The sequence below is a fragment of the Amblyraja radiata genome, chromosome 19, assembly GCF_010909765.2.
Source record: "Amblyraja radiata isolate CabotCenter1 chromosome 19, sAmbRad1.1.pri, whole genome shotgun sequence".
Classification (NCBI taxonomy): Eukaryota; Metazoa; Chordata; class Chondrichthyes; order Rajiformes; family Rajidae; genus Amblyraja; species Amblyraja radiata.
In genome coordinates, this window is record NC_045974.1 from 42,814,549 (window position 1) to 42,839,970 (window position 25,422).

General features: G+C 42.7%; 1 long non-coding RNA gene across 2 annotated transcripts; it reads right to left on the reverse strand.

The window, feature by feature from the left end:
• Nucleotides 1–13,908: 13,908 nt before the first annotated feature.
• LOC116984181 lies at nucleotides 13,909–25,092 on the reverse strand. 2 transcript variants are annotated; one of them, XR_004414904.1, is made up of 3 exons: nucleotides 24,815–25,092; nucleotides 24,299–24,383; nucleotides 13,909–14,262 (listed from the first exon to the last, which is right to left on the reverse strand). It is a non-coding gene; the product is annotated as an uncharacterized LOC116984181 (long non-coding RNA). The 2 variants fall into 2 exon arrangements; XR_004414905.1 differs by lacking the exon at nucleotides 13,909–14,262 and adding an exon at nucleotides 23,235–23,407.
• Nucleotides 25,093–25,422: the final 330 nt, after the last annotated feature.

Sequence of the window (25,422 nt, forward strand, 5' to 3'; positions counted from 1 at the left end):
CCCCCCCCCCCCCCCCCCCCACCTCATGGCAGTTCCCCCACACCGGCTACTCTAGTTTAGTTTACTTTGGAGATACGGTGTGGAAACAGGCCCTTCGGCCCACCGAGTCCACACCGACCAGCGACCTCCGCATATTAACACTATCCTACACGCTCTAGGGACAATTTACACATACACCAAGCCAATTAACCGACATACCTGTGTACATCTTTGGAGTGTCGGAGGAAAACCGAAGATCGCAGAGAAATCCCATGAGGTCACAGGAAGAACGTACAAACTCTGTATAGACAGCACCAGTAGTCGGGATTGAACCCGGTCTCTGGCGCTATAAGGCAGCAACTCTACCGCTGCGCCACCATGACCGCTTTTTTCCGGGGTGATGGTGGAGATACGATAGTGAAGTTTAAGAGGCTTTTGGATGGGCACGTGGTAATACAGGGAACAGAGGGATATGGATCATGTACAGGCAGATAAGATCAAAAGGAATGAAAAGAAGCCAAATAACGTCTTACATTTTCTGTCACCATTTTGCTTCATCCACTGTTCTGGGGTGTTTATATTGGAAATAAGATGTAAATATATCAACAAATTCATGATGGAAACACTTTTCCAGAATATAACTGGACATCAACATAATTTTTAATTATTTAGTGGAAGGAAAAGCAGGGATTAAAATATTAAATTGTAAAATGACAATGAAAGTGAAGCATAGATGTAACTCAGTGAGATCACGAGATTAAATATAACTGGGTATAAAAAATTCAAGAAGGGCATGGAAGTGAATAGAAGAAGAGGTTAGTTAATTAAAATCAATATCATAGCACCAGACTATAGAATTAAATAGGGAAATAGTTCAGACTAAATTGTTCAATTTCTGTTAAACTGAGCAATTAACGTATACTAAGCAATCAGACTCATTACAAGGATCATATTAAAGTCTCCTAAAAAAATAAAGGAAAATGATACAAATTCAACAAGTTTGCATTAATAGTCAGTTTCAGGAATTTTTCATTATCCACAAACAGCTGGTGTAAGGAACATGTTTGTGGGAAAGAAATGATGGTCCCTTTGGGGAGACATGCAATACATTTCTCAATAATAGATTTTGATTTCGCAATGGAGAAACAAGGACTGCAGATGTTGGTTTACAAAAAAAAAAAATAGTTCTGGAGTTACTCGTGAGAATCAGGCAGCATTTCTGGGGAACATGAATTGGTGACACTTCATATCGGGACTCTTACTGAATAAGGGTCCCGACCCAAAATGCCACCTATTCATTTTCTTCACATGGGAGACTGGTTGGAATTTGCATATGAGGTTAGAGTAGACATGGTGTCATGGTTCTGGGTTGAATTTACAAGTGATTTTGTAACCCCACACAAACAGGAGGTATAAGCACAGTGATATTCTGATGTGCAATTCAGTCCGACACCATTGCTCTGCCAGCTCCATTGCATCTGTCCTTACACTTTTCAGATATGTCCACCCATCTTGACACAAAACTTCACATCCTCACCTTTCCATCCAATATTGTGCACCACTTCAATGAGCTGGGGTGGCATGGTGGCACAGCGGTAGAGTTGCTGCCTTACAGCGCTTGCAGTGCCAGAGACGGTGCAGTACCACTGCAGTGCAGTTCAATCCCGACTACGGGTGCTGTTTGTACAGAGTTTGTACGTTCTCCCCTTGACCATGTGGGTTTTCTCTGATATCTTCAGTTTCCTCCCACACTCCAAAGACGTACAGGTGTGTAGGTAGAGACCTGAACCATTAAGGAGGTTTATACCAGCAATGAGATAACTACCAGGAGAGAAGTCCCAGTATAAGATTCTGGCAAGTGGTGGTTGAAGCTGTTTCATCTGAATGGGTGAATCTCCATGCAATTGAACAATGCAATGCAAAAATAACTTTCATGTCCTCAAAACAAGATGCCCTGTCACGATGCCCTGCAGAATGCCCCACTAGAATAAACTGTTGCCTCTACAGTAATTGGAACAAGGGTAAATTAATTACAACAGGTGAAGTGTGAGAAAAAAACAAACTGCTAGAGGAACTGAATGGGTCATAAGCCATAAGTGATGGGCCATTCGGCCCATCAAGTCAACTCCACCATTCTATCGTGGCTGATCTATATCTCCCGCCTAACCCCATTCTCTTTTCTGCTCCCCATAAACCCTCACACCCCTGACATCCCTGACACCCCAGCGGGTCAGGCAGCATATACGGAGGGGAATGGGCAGTTGACGTTGAAGTATGATCATAATCACACTTTATTAGCCAAGTATGTTGTGCAACATAAGAGGAATTTGATTTGCCATACAGTCATACCAATAAAAAACAACAGAACACACAAAATACAATTTAACATAAACATCCACCACAATGACTCCTCCACATTCCTCACAGTGATGAAAAGCGAAAAAAAAGTTAAATCTCTTCCCTTCTTTGTTCCCCCGCACTCGGGGGCCTCGAGCCTTTCGTTGACAGGACAATCTTGGCTCCCGTAGCCAGTGGTCGGGGCGATCAAGCTCCCACATCGGGGGGATCGCAGCTCCCTGCGCCGGGCGATCAGACCCTGTGTCGGGGCTAGTCGAACCTCCTACGACTTTGGAGCTTCCCGACATCAGTCTCTACCCGAGACTGCGAGCTCCTCGATGGTGAAATCCGCAGGCTACAGTTGGAGCGTCGATCCCAGGCAAGGAATTGCAGGCTCCGCTGGTAAGTCCACGGCCCCTGCGGTGGGGCTCAAAGTCAGTCCCGAGCAAGGCCACCAGCTCCATAATGTTAGGTTGTAGAGCGACCGGAGATACGATCCGGAAAACAATTGCATCTCCAGCAAGGTAAGAGATTGAAAAAAAATTCTCCCGATCCCCTCCCCCACCCCACCACATAAAACAAACCAGAGAACATTAACACAAACTTTTTAAAACACACTAAAAATAACAAAAAAAGAAAAAGACAGACAGACGGTTGGCGAGGCTGCCATCACTGACGTCTTCAGACTTATTTAGGGGAGGGGTAGATACCTGGTAGAAAGAGGTGAGGGGAAGAGGTGGAGCAACTGCTGGCAAGTGACAGGTGAATTCCAGGTAATGAATTTCAGGAATCCAAGAGTTCCTTCTCTCCAGAGATGCTGCCTGATCACTGAGTTACTTCAGCATTTGTGTCTATCTGTGGATTGATTGTCAGATGAGTCTGGTGGGGGAGCGAAGGGTAGAGATAGTAACAGCAGAGGGTAGAGCTGCGTAGATGAGAAGAGGATAGGCAAGAGGGAGGAGAGGGTGGGGTTTACCTGAAATTGGAGAGTTCTATATTCATGCCATTGAGTTGAGGCTATCAGCTGCTGCAGTTGGGGAGCATGCTGGTGTCAGCAACCATGGAACCAGAAGTCAAAGATAGACACAAAAAGCTGGAGCAACTCAGCGGGTCAACCAAACGTCAATCCTTGTACCCCAGGGTACAATTGGTAGGGCCGTGGCAGCCTCTGAAAATATCTGACAACACGCGAGATGGAGGGATCATGTGTGCCTTTCAGAAATGTAGTAACGACCTCTGGTGGCTCACTGCAGGAATGGAAAATCTTCCTGTTGATAACAAGGTGTGAGGGTATTAATGAGAGCACTGCTGGGCACCCGCTGCAGTTATGGAAACCCAGCAATGATGATGGGCTCCAGTGCCTGGCTTACCACAAATCCCCAATGAAGATGAAATTGTTCCACGACGAATACAGTGACTCAGTGACTGATTCAATGATGAACAGAGCATCAGGACATGTGCCACAGATATGCTGCTGCTGCTTGGAAGATCTTGTACCAGGGAAGTTGCGAGGAAGTACAACCTTGACCTCCAGGCATGAGAACATAGTTGAAGATCTTCACACGGCATTTCACATTTGTAGTGCTTTTCAGCTTTGGAAAATCTGAGTGTACAAATACATTAGAGAGCTTCAAATAGGATGTGACATCTCTGAAGCCAATGCGGCACGTGTCTCTTCACCTTTGGGCATGCTCTTGCCCAATGTGATGTCCCCTACGTGACCAGATATAGAGTCATAGAGTCAAACAGCATGCAAATAGGCCCTTTAGCCCTACTTGCCCATGACAACCAAGATGCCCCATCGACACTATTCCCACCTGCATGTGTTTGGCCCCGATCCCTCTAATCCTTTCCTATCCATGTACCCGCCCAAATGTCTTTTAAGTGTTGTTATATTTCCTGCCTCAACTACCTCCTCTAGCAGCTCATCCGATATACCAACCACCGCCTGTATGAAACCGTTGCCGCAGAGGTTCTTACCTGACCTTAAACAGTCTGGTTCTTTATTCCCCGACTCTGGGTACAATATTGTGTGCATTTAACCCTTCTATTTCCCTCATAATCTTATACACCTCCAAAAGATCACCTCCCGCATTGGCCTGTGCTCCAAGGAATAAAGTGCAACTAAATATGACGGAATAATCTTGATAGTTTTGGTACACTTCGTGGACTTGGTAAGGTATTTTGCCCTGAGGCTTCTTTAAGAGGAGACCGGACTTTGCGGGAATGTGCTAAACTGGTGTAGGGCCAGCTACAATGTTTGCTCTAATACTCCTTATTAGGCAGGAGCTTGGGAGGGGACACTGGGAGCTATTGTTATTTTGTAAATTTTCCTCTGACATGTGGGAGTCGATTAATGGAAAGTTGATCGATGTTCAGAACTGGCATGTTCCAGTAAGGAGGAGGTAGAAGGAATAAGGGAACTTTGGATGATTAAAAATGTTATAAATTTGGTCAAAAAGAAAAATAAATCACATACAAGGTTGGAATCCGACATGGCCTTTGTGGAATATAAAGAAAGGATGAAAGAACTCGTGACCAAATAGAAGTGTCAAAAGGAGCCACAACATGGCTTTGGCAAGTCAGATTAAAGAAAATCCCAAATCTTTTTAGACGCAAAATGTTGGAGTAACTCAGCGGGACAGGGAGCATCTCTGGAGACGTTTTGGGTCGAGACCCTTCTTCAGACTGATGTCAGGGGACTGGGCGGGACAGAGATAGAATGTAGTCTGAGACAATAAGACTGATGGGCAAACTGGGAAGGGGGAGGGGATGGAGAAAGAGGGAAAGCAAGGACTATTTGAAATTAGAGAAGTCAATGTTCATAACATTAGGGTGTAAGCTGCCGAAGCAAAATATGAGGTGCTGTTCCTCCAATTTGAGGATAAAACACCTCATAAAAGGACAGAAAGGCCAGATTGGGAATGGGAGGGTTAAAGTGTTGAGCAACCGGGAAATCAGGTAGGTTAAGGCGACTGAGCGGAGGTGTTCAGCAAAGCAATCGCAGAGTCTATGCTTGGTCTCGCCAATATACAGGAGTTAACACCTAGAAAAGTGGATACAGTAAATAAGATTAGAGGAGGTGCAAGTGATCCTCTGCCTCACCTGAAAAGATTGTCGGGATCGTTGGATGGAATCCAGGGGGGAGGTAAAGGGACAGGTGTTGCATCTCCTGTGGAAGCAGAAAAGGGTGGAGATGGGAAGATGAGGCCAGTAGTGGGATCCCCTTGGAGGTGGAGAAAATGTTGGAGGATTATATGCTGTATGCGACGGCTGATGGGGTGGAAGGTGAGGACAAGGGGGACTCTGTCCTTGTTATGAGTGGGGGGAGGGGGAGCATGAGCGGAGCTGCGGGATATCGAGGAGACCCTAGTGAGAGCCTCATCTATAATGGAAGAGCAGAATCCCCATTCCCTAAAGAATGAGGATATCTCTGAAGCCCTGGTATGGAACACCTCATCCTGGGCGCAGATGCGGAGACGATGGAGGAATTGGGAATAGGGGATAGAGTCTTTACAGGAAGCAGGGTGGGATGAAGTGTAATATATATAGCTATATATTACACCAGGGGGATAGGTTGTAGTTGACGTATGTGGAAATTCATTCAGTGGGACATGAACAAGCAGAAACAATGGGTCTGCTAGGATAGTTCTGTAAGTGGATTTTGGGGAGAAGATAAAATCGGGCCGTGCGGGGCTGGGGAACGATAAGGTTGGAGGCTTTAGAGAGCAGAGAGCCGAAAGTAATAAAATCAGAAATGGAGTGGGATATTAAGGTCGGGTGTTTATCTGTGGGGTCATGGTGCAAGGATAGGTAGGAGGAGGTGTCTGAGAGTTGTCGTCTGGTCTCCGATCGGTAGAGGTCAGCGCGCAAGACTACCACGGCACCTCCCTTGTCGGCAACTTTGATTATCCAGTCGGTGTTGCTGCAGAGTGAGTGGAGTTTGAACATTCTCCCTGTGACCAGCGTGGGTTTTCTCCTAGATCTTTCGTTTCCTCCCACACTCCAAACACCTTCAGGTTTGTAGGTTGATTGGCTTGGTAATTGTAAATTATCCCTAGTGTGTGTAGGATAGTGTTAATGTGCGGGGATTACTGGTCGGCGTGGACCTGGTGGGCCGAAGGGCCTGTTTCCATGTTGTATCTCTAAACTAAACTAAAATGACATGATGGGATTAATCCCAGATTATCAAGAGAGACAAAAGAGTATATGCGGGAGCCTTGAAGAAGATTGTTCTGTTTTCTGTAGCCACAGGTGAGGTCCCGGATGATGAGAGTAGCTAATGTCGTTCCTTCATTTAAGAAGGGAAGTAGAAAGAATCCAGCAGCCTATAGGCCTGTGAGTTTCACGTCAGTGTTAGGGGAAACAATTGGAGAGGAGTCTTTGAGAAAGGATATGCTCCCGTTTGGAAGAGAATGCATGATTAAGGACAGTCAGCAGGGCAGGTCTGGCTTTTCTAACTTGATCGAGGAAGTGTTTGATGAGGGTACAGTGGTGGATGGTGTCTACATGGATATTAGAAAGACATTTGATAAAGTCCCCCCTGGTAGGCTGATCCAGAAGATTAAGATGCATGTATGGATTCAGGACTGGCTTACTGATAGAAGACAGAAGGTCATGGTGGAAGGATCATATTCAGGCTGGACATCTGTGGTCAGTGGCGTTCTGCAGGGATCTGTGCTGGGACTGCTGCTGTTTGTGATATATATAAATGAATTGGATGTAAACATAGATGGGTTGGTCAGTAGATTTGCAGATGGCACCAAGATTGCTGGGGTCATTGCGAAGAAGGCTGTCAATGTACACAGTGAGATATAGATCAGGTACAGGAATGGGTGGAGAAATGGCATATGGAGTTTAATCTTAGCAAGTATGAGGTGTGGCACTTTGGCAGGTCAAATTTAAGGGGAACATACAGTATACAATTCATGGCATGACCCTTAACAACATTGATGTATACAACGATCTTGGGGTCCATGTCCGTAACTCCCTGAAAGTGGCAGCACATGTAGATGCAGTGATATAGATGGAGCATGGTATGCTTGCATTCATAGGTCTGGGCATTGTGTATAAGTCACAGTCATGATGCAATTTTATAGTGCTTTGGTTAGGCCACGTTTGGAGACGTTGTGGGCTGAAGGGCCTGTTATTCTGCTGCACTGAACTATGTTCTATGTTCCAGTCTCCCAATATGAGCAGAATGCCTCCCTAAATAATGAGCAAAATATCAAAGCAACATAACCTGCTCTTAAGATAAAGACAAAATGCTGGGGTAACTCAGCGGGACAGGCAGCATCTCTGGAGAGTAGGAATGGGTGACGTTTCAGGTCGAGAGCCTTATTCAGACCTGCCCTTGGTTTGATTGTGACTGTTATAGCAGCAGTTGGTTGCACCTTTGAAGGGTAGAAATGAGTAGGGCAAGAATCATGCCGCCTTTAGCTACTCCTCTTGCAGTATGCCACGATGAACAGTGCATATAGGTATTCCTGATGGTCGTTATTTTACCCAGCATTGACCACTGGATGAAATCAATTTTCCATGTTTTGAGCATGAAAACAGGTGCCATCTGATTCATATTCCAGCCTATAGAATGTAGTCATTACAAGTGTAAATAAATCCACAAAGAGAGGATGCAAAACATCAGAGCAGCTGTCAAAAATATCTCCGATTTATTAAAATTTTACAATGAGATGCCATCACTTATGAAAGTATATAAAGAATCTTCCGTCATTACAAAAATGTAAATTTGAAATCCAGGTCACCAACAAAGGGGAAAAAAAAAACAGGGCTATTCTATCAGTTAGAATCTATAATAAAAAGAGCCTGCATATAAAAAGCAATTCAGAGAAAGCTTTGAAGGTTTCCTTTCAAAGCAGCTCAACTTTATAGAGTATCAGGGGATTTGTGTTATTAATTGAAGTTAATTTTCTAGGATATCAGTTTTCTGGGCACGTGGGAAAGATTGATAGCCTCTTCAAATCTCAAGAGTGCTGAAAAATGACACTGTTCCATCACTGAGTGCCTTTACTGTTATCATCACAAATCAAATTATAAACATTGGGACAACCTTTGCAAAATCTGGCTTCATGCGATTTCCATAAGATTAATTAGGCGGCCAAAATGAAGGTGGGAAAATAAGGGGGCAATTCATTGCTAAGAGAATGGGAAGTCAGTTCAACAATGGGTAATTAGTGCGGGCAATAGATTCTCAAAGGCACAGAGGACACTGGACCCTGTTTCTCTCTGATGTTTAGCACTGTATTGGGAACCCCACATTTAATTAGTGCACTTTGATACCCACAGGAGCTTTAAGCTCCTGGGCATGCTAAACACTGACTGACACCAAGAGCTTCTGCCTTCTTCCAGTCTAATTAGAAACACAATGAGCTGCAAAAAAAAAAAATGTTTTACCCAAAGACTTTCAAGAGATACTGGCAAGAAACAATCATCTATTTTATAGAGTGCTGGCTTTTTATTTAATATTTTGTACGATATGCCCACTGACATAAACACGTTGATCAATATGTGCCATTTTTCCTAAATAAACATGCTTATAGAGTAGGTTTATATCAAGAAAGAATGTGATCAAGAGAAAGTGCATTCCCCGGAGAAATCATTTTAAAATTAGTCTCATTATTTGAAATAAATTGACGTGCTATATTTCCAATTTGTTGTAGAAATTATGCTGATGACAAAACTTAGCACAAGGGCATTATGTGGATGATGAACTGTTCAGATACAAATAAAAAAAAGGTTATTAAAATAGGATGGACAGAATTAAAAGATCAAACTCTTTATATGTGAGATGTTCACAAGAAAAGTGATGACAATATTTCACATGAAATTACAAATAAGGTAAATTATTTCTCTAATGCGACATGGAGGCGCAGGGGTAGATCTACTGCCTTACAGCGCCAGAGACTCAGGTTCAATCCTGATCTAGGGTGCTGTCTGTACGGAGCTTGTACGTTCTCCCTGAGACCTGCGTGGGTTTTGGCTCCGAGATCTTCGGTTTCCTCCCACACTCCAAAGACATGCAGGTTTGCAGGTGAAATGGCTTGGTATAAATGTAAATTGTCCCCAGTGTGTATAGGATAGTGTTAGTGTGCGGGGATCGCTGGTCGGCATGGACTCGGTGGGCCGAAGGGCCTGTTTCCATGCTGTATCCCTAAACTAAACTAAACTGATCCCAGAAATAAAACCTCAAAACACAACGTCATAACTTCAACACCATGCATTGACAAATGTATCCATGGGAAAGTTACCATTTGATCTATGCGCATGGGCCAGTGCTAAATTACTCAAGCCTTTTGTTCAATTCCTACAATAATGTAAGGTGGCACAGTGGTGCAGCGGTAGAGTTGCTGCCTTACAGCGCCAGAGTCCTGGGTTCAATCGTGACTGCAGGTCCTGTTGGAGTTTGCACCTTCTCCCCGTGACCTACGTGGGTTTTCTCCGAGATCTCCGGTTTCCTCCCACATTCAAAAACGCTTGTCGGATAAATGACTTGGTATGATTGTAAATTGTCCTCAGTGTGTGCAAATAGTGTTAATGTGCGTGGATCCCTGGTCAACATAGCTCAGTGGGCCGAAGGACCTGTTTATGCACTGTGTCTCCAAACTAAACTAAACTAAACTAAATGTCATTCCCTGACACATTCTTACAATTTCACAAACTCCTTCTTGATACTGGTTTAACACATGCTTCTTAATTATTTGTGGAATTCCCTGCCCCAGAGGGCAGTGGAGGCCAAGTCACTGGGTGGATTTAGGTGGAGCTCTAGGGGCTAGTGGAATCAAGGGATATGGGGAGAAGGTAGGCACGGGTTATTGATTGGGGGCGATCAGCCATGATCACAATGAATGGCTTTCTTACAGCTGGCTTGAAGGGCCGAATGGCCTCATCCTGCACCTATTTTCTGTGTTTCTATGTTTAATGGAAAAAATAGAGGCCAAAGAAAATGGCAAGTGCACCATGGCGTAGCAGTTAAATTAATGCATTAGTATCTAGAAATCTGAACTATTCATTCAGAGATATAAACAAAATCTCACTATCTCAATTAACTAAATACAAATTGAATTAAGGAAAAATGGTATGACTGGTAATTGTAATTCTGCTGTTACTTTACTTAGCATCTGATGAAACTAAACACGACGATTATAGATGGGGACAATTATAATAGTCAATTTGGAGGAGTTAAGTCGATGACTGGTGTCTTTATTCTAGTCTGCTTCAGCTACATAAGAATGAGGATCATATACAGTTTAGGTCCAGTAAATATATTTCCACAATATGGAACCCAAATTTACAGGAACGTGTAAAAAATTTGATGTTGAATAAATTATTGCTATTAGTGAATAGAATTCTAACAATCATCATAAATATATCTGTTATTCTACCATTTGTCATTTGATGTTTGAGTTTCAAGGCAATTAGGTCATTTCACAAAAAGATACAAAACCATTATGTTTTGCAGAACTTTATCCTGAGGAAGGTATTTGTTGTGGGCAAGTCGTAACAGTTAGGAAGGGTTTAAGTGTTAAGTATGGCTACGTTATTCTTCTAAATTAACTGGATGAAATGGTCTTGATACCTGAAGTTATATTTAGGGTAATGTCCAAAATGTTAATTACAAATTTGCCATTAATATACCCAAAATGGCAGAGAGTAAGATCAGTTTACTGCATGTCACATTCGATTATGAGGAATGTGCAGCACAAAATCACAGTCATCAGCCAAATGTTTAGTATGTCTCCCCTGATTATTAGTCTGAAGCAGGACGGCACGGTGATGCAGCGGTAGAGTTGCTGCCTTACAGTGCTTACAGCGCCAGAGACCTGGGCCCGATCCTGGCTACGGGTGCTCTCTGTACGCAGTTTGTTCGTTCTCACCGTGCCCTGTGTGGGTTTTCTCCGAGAACATTGGTTTCCTCCCACTCTCCAAAGACCTTCAGGTTTGTTGGTTAATTGACTAGGTATAAATGTACAAAATTGTCGTGCAGGATAGTGTTAATGTGCGGGGATTGCTGGTCACTGTGGACTCGATGGGCTGAAGGGCCTGTTTCTGCACTATATCTCTAAACTGAAAAAAAGGGTTTCGACCCGAAATGTCACCTCTTCCTTTTCTCCAGAGATGCTGTCTAACTCGCTGACTTAGTTACTCCAGCTTTTTGTGTCTATCTTTGGTTGGTATGTAAGATCCACACAAGTCTTCTCCCGCCAGAAGGTCAAATCCAATACCGCACCATACAAATGTATAATGTCTTTCAAGAACTCTAAATGTTCTAAAACACTGTATGGTAAATAAATTACTTCAAAACTACTAATGCAATGTGAGAAAAGTAGCATCCAAAGAAACAGCTAAGTGCCTTTGAAGACATAATCTTATTTTTTTTTGTGATATTATTTGAGAAATCGATATTGGTCTGAATGCTGGGGCTCATATTCATGGTAGAACAATAGGTGAGTTTGTGCATCCTCCTGAGGGAACTGGTCCATGGAATGGGAGTCAGAATTGCCTTGCATTGATTTATAGAATCAAGTGAAAATCTGAAACCCAGCTTCAACAAAGAAATGCAAACAATCCAAACTCAAAAATTCAAATCGACGAGCACAGGAACCAAACAGATGTAATAAGCTGGATCACCAGTTGCATTCACTGAGATCTAAGATGAATGCGTTCGACAGGCTTTAAGGTGCTGCAGCTTCTAATGAGAAGAACTTTGATATGAAGTCATTTTGGTCAATCTGTTTAATTATTTGGCACAAAATGCAGGCAGCACAGTCTTGCTATATTAATAAGATCTGTAAAATATTGCATCATATTTATATTATAAATGCATCCCTCAAAAAGTAGAGACATTAATAAATTAGTGTTATTCCTATCAATAATTAGGGCTGCCTTCTACTTATAAAAAGTCCCCTGGCTATCTCCCAAGGAGCTTGTTTTTCATCTTTTTCATAAAGGAGAGAAGGACAACCAGGATTTTTTAAATTCATGCACATTTGGCTATGCACATTAACATTTTCTCTGAGTTGCAAAGCTTTAAATGCTTTAAATGTTATTAATATCCTATGGGTCTATCACTATTTTTTGGGAACAGGGGATGTTTAATGATTTGTCAAAGTATTTCTTGTGCCAAGCTGACACGTCGACTAATCTTGTGACACTTTTATATAGAACTACAATCCTCGGAGGAGCTCCAGGTACATCTTTCTCTTAAAATCAATGCATAAGCCTTGGTTAATATAAAACCGAACAAAACAAGAATGACTTTGGTAAAGGGCTATATGCACCAGCCCACATTTTCAAATTGCATATGTTTTCTGCAACGAAGTCCACCGCAGATTAGAGTCCTTCACTAGAAGTGAAAAAGGACCACCTTACCATGGAGATGAACACAAGGGTTCATTTTCCAAGTTCTCATTGCAGAGGCAACAAATGTTCTCCCGTTTTCCCCACATACCACCGAATCAGGTTGGCAAGATTTTTCTATCCATAAATAATATTGAATTGAAATTAATGGTTAGGGAACTTTTATATGTAGTTGACCCACAAAGTTCATTACCATTCATGGAAGCTCACAGTGCTAGTGCTTATTGTGAAATGAGGTTAGTCAGACTAAATTCTGTTTGTAGGATCTAACAGGTGAGCTATACGTCTAAAGAAATAATAGGGATACAATGTAAACCATTACCATTATTGTTTAATAAATTATTATCACAAAATGCATTCTTGTTCAGTATCACTAAACGCATTGTACAGTCACCTGAATATGATATACTCTGCCTCTGAAATTTTCCGTTGACTTAAATACATGGAACACCATCAAGGGGTGACAATTATATTCCAAATAAATATTTTACATCATATTTACTGACAATGTTCACAGTAATATGAAATAACATCAGAATTTGGTTAATCAATGTCAAAAAGCACTCCTAACTTTTAATTATTTTGCTCAGTTAAATGGACAGGATAAACCTGAAGTCTGAAGGAGGGTCTCGACATGAAACATCGCCTATGACGTAGGAGAGGTTGAGTAGGCTGGGACTCTATTCCTTGGAGCGAAGGAGGATGAGGGGGAATCTTATAGAGGTGTATAAAATCATGAGAGGAATAGATCGAGTAGATGCACAGGGTCTCTTGCCAGAGTAGGGGAATCGAGGACCAGAGGACATAGGTTTAAGGTGAAGGGGAAAAGATTTAATAGGAATCTGAGGGGGAACTATTTCACACAAAGGGTGGTGGGTGTATGGGACATGCTGCCAGAGGTGGTAGTTTGGGCTGGGACTGTCCCATCATTTAAGAAATAGATAGACAGGTACATGGAATGGACAGGTTTGGAGGGATGTGGACCAAGCACATGCAGGTGGGTCTAGTGTAGCTGGGACATGTTGGTCGGTGTGGGCAGGTTCGGCCGAAGGTCCTGTTTCCACACTGTATCACTCTATGACTATGATTCAATGCCTTTTCTCCAGATATACTGTCTGACCCGCTAGGTTACTCCAGCTTTATGTGTCTAACTTTGGTTTAAATCATCGTCTGCAGTTCCTTCCTATGCAGGATAAACCAATTAAGCTAGTTCCAATAATCCCTTGGTTTGGAAAGTACCTTAAAGATGATGAAATTTGAAACCAGTGTCAAAAAGCAAAATAGCATGTAGAGTTAGAAATTCTCCAATGACTGGATTAGCGGGTGAAATGTGTTTTGCACAGCGGGCTAATAAATATTCTGGCTTTGCACCAGTTTGCACCACACTCTATTCTTTCTTTATTCAGAGAAAGGTGGATGTCTTACACCCAAAATAGTTGTGATCCCAGTGCAGGTTTGATACATCAGTGAAGTAGAGGATTCTCACAACAAATGATTTTGTTCTCAGATTGATGTCCGTGTTGGAAAAGCTTCTGGTCATGTTGCTTTTGCAGTAGTGATGTCCTCACACAACTGTTAAGTGACAGGAAACAAAGATTAGGAAAAATTGGGTAACATTTAGGTTCAGAGGCTGTGGTTAGTGAATTACTGTAAAATTGTACTAGATCCCGAGCTATTCACAATCTCTGTCAAGGACTTGGCTGAGGGGGCCAAGTGTAATATTTCTAAGTTGCTGATGATACTAAAGTTGGATGTCAATGTGGACTGTGAGGAGAATGCAGAGAGGTTTCGTTCAGACCGAAAGGTCTGAATGACAATAAAGGAATCTAAGTCTAAGTCTATCTAAGGTTTCAGAGATATATAGACTGGCTAAGTGAATGAATGAATAAGTTGATTGGCCAAGTATTCACATACAAGGAATTTGCCTTGGTCCTCCGCCCACAAATGGGCATGGACAAGGCAAGGACATGTATGTGAGGAGTTTTGGGCACCATACTATTGGAAGGATGGGATCGTTTTGGTGAGGATGCAGACACCATTCACCAGGACATTGCATCGGCCTATCATTTTGGCTGTGAGGATAGATTTAGCAAATTAAGTTTGCTTTTCTTGAGGTAAAGAGATTTAATTGAAGTGTGCAAAATTATTATTACTCATGGATGATCTGTTTGGGTTTCACCACAGTGATACTGATCTGGAACTCTATATGTTCCAAAATGCAAGGGTTTATTACAGTGATGAGATTACAATACCTGCTCTAATATCAGAGAAGCACCTGATGTGGTATTAACAAGTATAACTTAAGTTACTAGAAATTAGGGGGAAACTCCCCATTGGTGGTAGCTTTACTTAGCATGATGGCTTGTGGTAGCCAAGGCTCCAGCAACTGGAAGTGAAGGATGTGAGTCTTCCACCTGGTTTTGTCATGGTCCTTAGGATGATGATGGAAGCCAATAATCTCAGCCCAAGGGCACTGAGAAAAATAGCTCTTTTTGGACTTTAAGGAAGCTTATGTAAGAGGGGATGGTGTTGATGATTTAGATGAGCAGGAAGTATTCCACACTTCAGCAGCATTATGGAAACACTGACTGGAATGTGTTTGCAGCTCAGGCCACCCTTGACTCCCACACGAACATTGACTCATATACCTCCTCCGTTTTGGACTTTATCAACTCCACCATCAACAGTGTCACCTCCCTCAAACGGATTACCACATTCCCGAATCAGAAACCATGGATGAACAGAGAGGTCAGGCTACTGCTGAAAGCACGTGACACCGCTTTCAGGTCAGACGATGCTCGAGCCTACAGTTCATCCAGGGCTAACCTGAAGAGGGGCATCAAGAAGGCCAAGCACTGCTACAAGCTAAGGATCGAGGAGCACTTTAATAACAACTCCGACCCCCGACGCATGTGGCAAGGCATCCAGGCCATCACAGACTATAAACCCACCAACACCACCCCTACATCCAGCAATGCCTCCTTCCTTGAGGATCTTAACCACTTTTATGGCCGCTTTGCCAGGGACAATCAAAAAGATGGCCATCAAGGCTGTGCTCCCTGCTGATCACCAACCCCTCACATTCACCCCCTACGACGTGTACGTGGCACTGAGTAGGACTAATGCACGTAAGGCTGCTGGCCCTGACGGCATCCCCGGGCGCGTGCTCAGGGCCTGTGCTGCGCAGCTGACAGACGTCTGGACTGACATCTTCAACCTGTCACTTGCCCAAGCAGCTGTCCCCATGTGTTTTAAAACCACCTCCATCGTGCCGGTGCCAAAACATTCCACTGTGGCGAGCCTCAATGACTTCCGCCCAGTTGCACCTATTCCCATCATCACTAAGTGCTTCGAGCGGCTGGTCCTGGCACACCTCAAAGGCTGCCTACCCCCCACATTGGATCCCCATCAGTTCGCCTACCACCAGAACAGGAGTACGGAGGGTGCCATCTCCACGGTACTTCACTCCGCCCTCTCCCACCTTGACAACAGAGAATGCTGTTCATCGACTTTAGCTCAGCATTTAACACCCTCCAAACTGATCACCAAACTCATCGACCTGGGCATCGACCCCTCCCTCTGCAACTGGATACTGGACTTTCTAACCAACAGACCCCAGTCTGTTAGGTTAGACAACCACACCTCTTCAACCCTCACCCGGCGTTCCACAGGGCTGTGTGCTGAGCCCTATCCTCTACTCCCTCTTCACCTACGGCTGCACACCTGTACATGGTACTAACACCATCATCAAGTATGTAGATGATACAACTCATGCATGAGGACCAATTTGCTTCTGCTCTCCAAGCAGCATGGTGCGCTGACAACAACCTGGCCCTTAACACCAAGAAGACCAAGGAGCTCATTGTGGACTACAGAAGGTCTAGGGGTGGCACGCACACCCCCATCCATATTAACGGGACGGAGGTGGAGCGTGTTTCCAGCTTCAGGTTTCTGGGGGTCAAAATCTCTGATGACCTCTCTTGGACCCACAATACCTCAACACTGGTCAAGATGGCTCACCAGCATCTCTTCTTCCTGAGGAGACTAAAGAAGGTCCATCTGTCTCCTCAGATTCTGGTGAACTTCTACCGCTGCGCCATCGAGAGCATCCTTACTAACTGTATGGTATGGCAACTGCTCTGTCTCCGACCGGAAAGCACTGCAGAGGGTGGTGAAAACTGCCCAACGCATCACTGGTTCCTCACTCCCCTCAATTGAGTCTGTCCAGAGCAAGCGATACAGTTCTCGCCGTTCCCAGAACAGCAGGTTCAGGAACAGTTTCTTCCCTGCGGCTGTTACCCTACTTAACTCTGCACCTTGGTGATTGCCAGTCACCCCCCCCCCCCCCGGACACTCCTTCCCCCAGTGACTGATCTCCCCCCAAAAAATTGCACTACTGCTACTGTATATACTTATATATATTTACCGTTCCATTATTCTATGTTCGCTCTTCTGGGTGAGATGCTAACTGCATGTTGTTGTCTCTATACTTGTACACTGCACAATGACAATAAAGTTTGAATCTGAATCTGAATCTGAATTGAAGTGTTCTTAATAGAATCACAGAGTCATTCAATGTAGAAACAGGCCCTTCCGTTCAACTTGCCCAACATGTCCCATCCACACTAGTCCCATCTGCCTGCATTTGGCCCATATCCCTCCAAACCTGTCCTATCCATGTACCTGCCAAATTGTTTCTTAAACTTTACAATAGTCCCAGCCTCAACTACCTCCTCCGGCAGCCCATTCCATGCACCCACCAACCTTTGTATGAAATATTGAATAAGATTTGATTCAAATATTGACCAAGATATGTATAGGGAATTATAGACCAAGATGAAGTATATCCCAATCTATTAATAGATAAAAGTGAGGAAAGTGCAGTCAAACCTTTTGATTATACCTGGCTCCAGGAGTGATAATTGGTTCCCTAAGTGTCACTAATGTTGTACTGTTTTTTACAAGGCAGGAAGAGATAAACAATAATTTCAGTTCAGCGGTGGGTAAATTCTGACGGTGATCTTCATTTCCAAAGACATAATTAATCAAGGACATTAAGCTTGTATTTTTTGAGAACACAAGAAAACAGGAGTAGGAGTAGTCCATCAGGTCTTTCAAGTCTGCCCTACCATTCTGTTTTCCAGTTCCCCAGTACCTCAATTCCACGATTTTCAATGTTTTTTAAAATCTCAACCTTAAATATATCAAATAATCTGATCTCCTCATGAAAAAAATAGCAGAGGTTCATTACCCTATGAGGCCCCTTGTTTTTATAACTATGTCCTCCTGACTGGACCTCTCCCATTAGTGAACATTATCCTGACAAGCCCTTTATGTAATTTATACATTGGAATAAGGTTACTCCTCATTGAGATTCACAATATCACATATATATATATGGGTGCAATGCATTTCCTTGTTTGCCTGAAGTCTGTAAAGTAAACATTACATGATAATGTCAAACACAGCAACAAATACAGTGGTGAGTGCAAATTTACAGAAAGGTGCAAGGACTACAGTGCAATCTAAAGCAGTGCAAAGAACACCGGAGTATAATAATGGAACAGCCAAATGAGGTAGAGCTAAGAGTACATAGAAAATAGAATTTAGAACAAGACCATATCCGTCATCCCACAGTGTCTGTGCCCATCATTTATCTACCTGCACATAACTATATCCCTCCATTCCCGTAATTTTAGGAAGGAGATGAGGAGAAATTTCTTTAGACCGAAACCTGTGGAATTCTTTGCCACAGAAGGCTGGAGAGGCCGTCAGTAGATATTTTTACTATACGACAGAACTTTATTTATCCCAGGAGGGAACTAGTCATAAAAACACAAAATACGTGAAACATGAAATTAAAGTGATCAATGGAAACGATCGGGGATGTGGAAAGTTTGGGAGGGAAGAGGGGAGAGGAGCAGGGGGGGGGGGGGGGGGGGGGGGGGGGAGGAGTCAGTCTCAGTCTACCCCACAACAGTAGGGGGAGGAGTTGTACAGTTTGATAGCTACAGGGAAGAAGGATCTCCTGTGGTGTTCTGTGCTGCATCTTGGTGGAACTAGTCTACTGCTGAAGGTGCTCCTCAGGTTGACCAGTGTGTCATGGAGGGGGCTCAGGTTGACCAGTGTGTCATGGAGGGGGCTCAGGTTGACCAGTGTGTCATGGAGGGGGCTCAGGTTGACCAGTGTGTCATGGAGGGGGCTCAGGTTGACCAGTGTGTCATGGAGGGGGCTCAGGTTGACCAGTGTGTCATGGAGGGGGCTCAGGTTGACCAGTGTGTCATGGAGGGGGCTCAGGTTGACCAGTGTGTCATGGAGGGGGCTCAGGTTGACCAGTGTGTCATGGAGGGGGTGAGCTGTATTGTGCAGGATGCTCCGCAGTTTGATTCAAACTCTGCCCCCAGAATGGAGCTAACCTTCATGATGAGTTTGTAGATCCTGTTGGTGTTCGCAGCCTTCGCCCTGCTGCCCCAGCACATGGCAGTGAAGAAGATGGCATTGGTGGAACATCTGCAGCATCTCACTGCAGATGTTGAAGGAGCGGAGCTTTCTCAAGATGCACAGGCGACTCTGTCCCTTCTTGTACAGGGCCTCAGTGTTCCTGGACCAGTCCAGTTTACTGTCCAGGTACACTCCAAGGTATTTGTATTATCTGGTAAACTGCACAACCACACCATTGATTGAGACAGGGGACGGGGGGGTGGGGGGGTGTTTAGGAGGGGTGTTCCTCTCCTCCTAAAGTCCAGCACCAACTCCTTAGTCTTGTCGGTGTTGAGCTGCAGGTGAATCAGCCCACACCACTCAACTAAGATTAGATGAGATTAGATTAGATTCCTTTATTGTCATTCAGACCTTTCGGTCTGAACGAAATTTCATTGCCTGCAGTCATACATATAATAATAAATAACAAAACACACAATAATCACAAATTAACATCCACCACAGTGAGTTGACTACACCTCTGTATTCAGCTTCCATCCCCTCAATGATGCAGCCAGAGGTGCCGAAGGCAGAAATAGATAGATTCTTGATTAGTACGGGTGTCAGAGGTTATGGGGAGAAGGCAGAAGAATGAGGTTAGGAGGTAGAGATAGATCAGCCATGATTGAATGGTGGAGTAGATTTGATGGGCCAAATGGTGGCCGACTAGGAAAAGGGGAAATGCAGCGAGACCTGGGTGTCATGGTACACCAGTCATTGAAAGTAGGCATGCAGGTGCAGCAGGCAGTGAAGAAAGCGAATGGTATGTTAGCTTTCATAGCAAAAGGATTTGAGTATAGGAGCAGGGAGGTTCTACTGCAGTTGTACAGGGTCTTGGTGAGACCACACCAGGAGTATTGCGTACAGTTTTGGTCTCCAAATCTGAGGAAGGACATTATTGCCATAGAGGGAGTGCAGAGAAGGTTCACCAGACTGATTCCTGGGATGTCAGGACTGTCTTATGAAGAAAGACTGGATAGACTTGGTTTATACTCTCTAGAATTTAGGAGATTAAGAGGGGATCTTATAGAAACTTACAAAATTCTTAAGGGGTTGGACAGGCTAGATGCAGGAAGATTGCTCCCGATGTTGGGGAAGTCCAGGACAAGGGGTCACAGCTTAAGGATAAGGGGGAAATCCTTTAAAACCGAGATGAGAATAACTTTTTTCACACAGAGAGTGGTGAATCTCTGGAACTCCCTGCCACAGAGGGTAGTCGAGGCCAGTTCATTGGCTATATTTAAGAGGGAGTTAGATGTGGCCCTTGTGGCTAAGGGGATCAGAGGGTATGGAGAGAAGGCAGGTACGGGAAACTGATTGGGGATGATCAGCCATGATCATATTGAATGGCGGTGCAGGCTCGAAGGGTCGAATGGCCTACTCCTGCACCTAATTTCTATGTTTCTATGTTTCTAAATGGCCTTATTCTACTCCTATTCCTGATGACCTTATGATTCCCGGCATATCCATACGTCCATAACGCAATCCATATCAGAAGACCTGGCGAACCGCAGCCTACAGGGTGAAGCTACAGAGCCAGACCCAAGGCCAAGCGCAAGACCTGGCGAACCTTGACCTGCAGGGGGAGCCGCCGAGTTACCCCCTGCTCGTAGGTCCTGGAAGCCCTGCTAACCCCTCGAATACCAGAGACTGGGAGGATGGAGGCAGTGATGCAATGACAGACACGGCCAGCTAGATAGGAGAGGAGTGGGTCTGGGATCTGGCCTACTGCGCTACGGGAGGTGCCCTCTGGGAACAAAGGTGGATGGGCGAGGATAGAACGTCAATCCGCTAATACCCCCTAATCCAGGCACCATTCTGGTAAACCTCCTCTGCACCCTTTCCAAAGCCTCCTCATCTTTCCTATAATGGGGCGACCAGAACTGAACACAATACTCCAAATGCGGCCTAACCAAAGTCCTGTACATCTTTGGAGCGTGGGAGGAAACTGGAGCACCTGGAGAAAACCCACGCGGTCATGGGGAGAACGTACAAACTCTCTCCAGACAGCACCCATAGTCAGGATCGAACACTGATCTCTGGAGCTGTAAGGCAGCAACACTACCGCTGCGTCATTGTGCTGCCCTACCTATTTTGCAAGCGAGGCAACTGTATAATTCATTGCCTCTTCCAATTGAAGGAGGCGTCTACAACCATCTTCTCAGATAACATTAGGCATCAAATGTTGGTCTTGCTAACAACATGTGACACGACTATTTGAATGAAATCCAGATTTTGCAATCATTTATTGCTAACTGGCATAACATTGTAATTCTAGCAATTGTAAATGCTTATTTGCTGTGGCACTTTTGTTTAGGACGTACGGTGGATTTGCAGCTTGTTGTTAAAGGAGATAAATTGGAAAATCCCATATTAATTGTAAAGCTTTTTAATAGTTAACAAGATCCACTGCGGGTATAGGATTTTCAGCTTCATCTGCTGCAGATTGTCAAACATGTAGCGTAAAACTGCTTATGATTCAAAAATCTCCTTGAAATTCTCCACAAAAAAACTACAAGTCAGGTCATGGCAAGCACTGCATGTGTGGAATACACAATGCCAAATTTCCAACCACGCTTTCACAGGCTCACTCCCAATTAGTTCCCACCCCTATAGATTTCTCTTCTTTATATTTGCTAGTAATGAAGCTAGAGTTCTGTATAAATGTCAATTTAACAGAGAGCTATACAAATTCCTAAACCTGATATATGGATGATCCCAAACATTCCCTGTAAGATGGTTCATTATATCAATATTTTGTGTCTATAAAAAATCATGCAAAATTGCTTTGTGGCTCCCAGGGTTTTAGCTTTAACACAGCAAAAATAAAAAATGAAAATGAGATATACATTTGGTTTTGCTTTTATGTTTTTTAATGATGCCTGCATTAGTGGATTTAATTTCTGTTAATTATAATGAACAACGGCAGAAATGGCAGAAACTTTCTTCCTAAGTTAGATCCCGAATTCTTTATTTGCAATAGCTTTACTTGTGATATGTTCAAGATAATGTGTAGCATGTATTCTTGATGCAATTAATACAATCCCATAAGATTGTCTTACTCGAAGCAGACAAGTCTATTGGGGCAATTGTTGGTGGACAGAAGCAAATTGGTCCTCATGCACGAGCAGTACTTACCGTAATTGTGATGGATTTATATGATACTCTATTAGGCTGATGTTACAATGCTGGTGCTCTCTATTTCTAACACAAATGCCACAAGTCTCATATAGTAATACAAATAGAACAGAGAGAAGTAATGAGGTAGAATTGTACGTAAAGGTGCAGGGGAAAGATTACAGTGAAGAAAGGCACTGAAATTAAGGCACATCAAATCAAAATGAAATATTAAAAATTGCTTAACAATATACTGTTCTTATTCAAATTAAATGTTTTTTCTTTCAATTACTATTCTGTAACCTTTCCATTTTCAGGCTTTCTATTACTTTCATTTAATGTTCTCTTCTCTCACACTCTCTGTAATATTTTCCTTTCCTTTCTGTTGTTATTTATGCTGATCCCAGAAGTTGCTCATCACAATGGTTTGAAGGAGGTTAAGGGTCACTTGGAAGAGCCCATTCACAAATTATGATGCTGGCATCGTTTACAGGTGACGTGGTGACAGATTGTCCATAATCTAATGTTCCTTTTATTCCATTAGATTGTGCTCCAAGTTAAGAACCTGAACAGGCAATACAGCTGCCACAGATCAAACAATGGATACAAAAGGACACTTATCTATAACCTTAATGCAAGAGGTCTTGAGTAATAATGAGTAAACTTACAAGAAAATAGCTTGATATTGGTAAAATTATTAATTATTCCCCCTACGATCAAATTCAATAGAAATAGTGGCACCCATGCCATTGCCATATTGATGAATTTTCTATCAGGTTTGCTACTGAGAATTATTCTCAAAACTCTGCACTTATGACTAATTGTTGAAACAATGCTGAGAAAATGAGGGAAAATATTTTCATGTAAATGATTAAATGAAAATAATAACAATAATAATGCAATCTGGAAGAATAATAAAAACATAAAAACAACAATCAACTTTAACAAGTTTAAATTTAGTCATTAACAATATCAGGAGAATATTCTTGTTAAAGATGGAACAGGACTTCAGAGCAATGCTGCAGAAATGCATGCAAGGGGTTCCTGGATATCCCACGTCAGCCAAACTGGAGATTCTCCACGATATTCAGTTTCTTGAAATGATCTTGGTTATGCTAAACTGAAAACACATAGAGGCCATTGATGAAATTGCAAATAATGATTGAAGTATGGAAAAATATGCAGATGTGAAAGACATTGTTGTCCATGGCATTATTCAGCATGAATATCCCAAAGGGGTAAATGACAGAAAGTGAAAAAGCCCCTGACCTTGGCCTGGTGAGAGGCAAAGCCGTAATGACTTGTGTTTCCAGAAGTGATAACAGGACACCAGTTCGTTTTCTCAGGCTGACTGCAAAGCGTAGCCACAAAACCTACATTCAGTGACTGTTTCTGGAAAATTCAGAAGATTTAGCACATGTTGTTGGCATCACACCAAGGTTTATGTGCAGATGACTGTGAAGCTGAAAGAATCTGACCAAGTGTTCCCTTAAACAAAAACATTTCAGTCCACAATGTTTCCTTGAGATTTGTTGTCGCTAAACAGTTTTGAGCTGTGCTTGTAAAAGTGAAAAGTATAAACCGGACTGTGTTTTACGAATGGAACAAATTAATCAAAGCTTTTGCCTTATACATGGCATGAAGCCAGACATGAATAGTCTGACAGATGAAGTTTAGAAACAGTTTTCTTGCAAGGCTAATTTGAGGTGAACTCAGATGTATTGAAGATTTACAAGTACTACAAAGTTATGACTAGAGCAAAGTTCAAAGTGGTAATCCACTGTTCATAATGCAAACAGAACACTGCTGCTCATAGATTGATTTTATTTTCTTAGACTACCTTCAATGTTAATTTTCGGGCCAGACAGCTTGAACATTGTGAGACTGTTTCACTTCAAAGTGTTGAAAGATGTTACCGTCCTTAACTCTTTCATAACCATTCATCAATTTATGAAGTTGCTACTTGAATCAAACATATTCCACGACCACATTAAAATGCAACTTTACTTACCTTTGACATCCACTTCGACAAAATGTGCAGATTGTTTGTTACAGAAAACTTATACCATGGCTGTGAGCTTCATACTGGCTGCTTCCTAAATAAAATAGTGGACACAGCACAGCTTAATGTAACAGGTGAACATTTAATGAGAGATTAAATGATACTAATGATACTATTATTTTTTATATATTATACTAATTCCAATAGTTATTATAGTTGGCTGAGGAGTGAGGCCCGTTGCAGATTTATATTGAGAACAAGGGCACAGTTTCACCGAATATATGAAGGTGCAGGTTGGGCTCAGGTTTTTGGGCTGTACAATAGTTTGTAAGAAATTATGTCATCTGAAATCAAGTCTTTGTAACCATACCGTGACTGTTAAAATTACTGAGATATCTCTTTTAATTTGAAAAATATTGCAATCGGTCCCCAGTTACGAGTTTGCCTATAAATAAATATAGCCCATGCCAAAAAATAAATATAGTTCTGACAATAATGTTAGATTCAAAAGTCCAATATACTTACAAACATTCATTTCTGTGATTGACAAACCTCGAAATTCTCCTTTCTTCTCAGTCTTATGAGCTTTTGATGCCATTCATTCCAATACTGTGGCGTTATGGTTAAATATCGAGTGATTTTTGTGCATTTCCTTACTTATAGACAAAATCCACCTCTCAGAACCTGTTCATTATCCAGGGATGGCCAGTATTGATTTAGTTATCACTAACATCATGGATGATAAACAGAACTTTGGGCACACAGACTAAATCACAGACTAAATACTTGACTAAATCACAAACATGTTGCAGCTTACTAAGGTGTAAAATCTGAAGTGGTAATGCCTGGCTGAGAAGCTTTTTTTTCATATTCACTGGGAATGCTAAGCTGAAGCTTGAGAGGTTAAATAAACCAGATCTCACCATTCTGCTGACATTAGGCATGTCTTGTCAGCGAATATGGCAAACTTTCAAATTTAGATTTCAAATCTCTTCAGATTATGGACAAGGAATAAACCTATGTACTCAAGGATACTTTGTCTTATTACTTTTTTTGCTGTCACTTAGCTAATGAATGCAAGAGATGAATAATTTATGCTTTTTTATTAGCTGTATTGTAATGCCAGTCATATG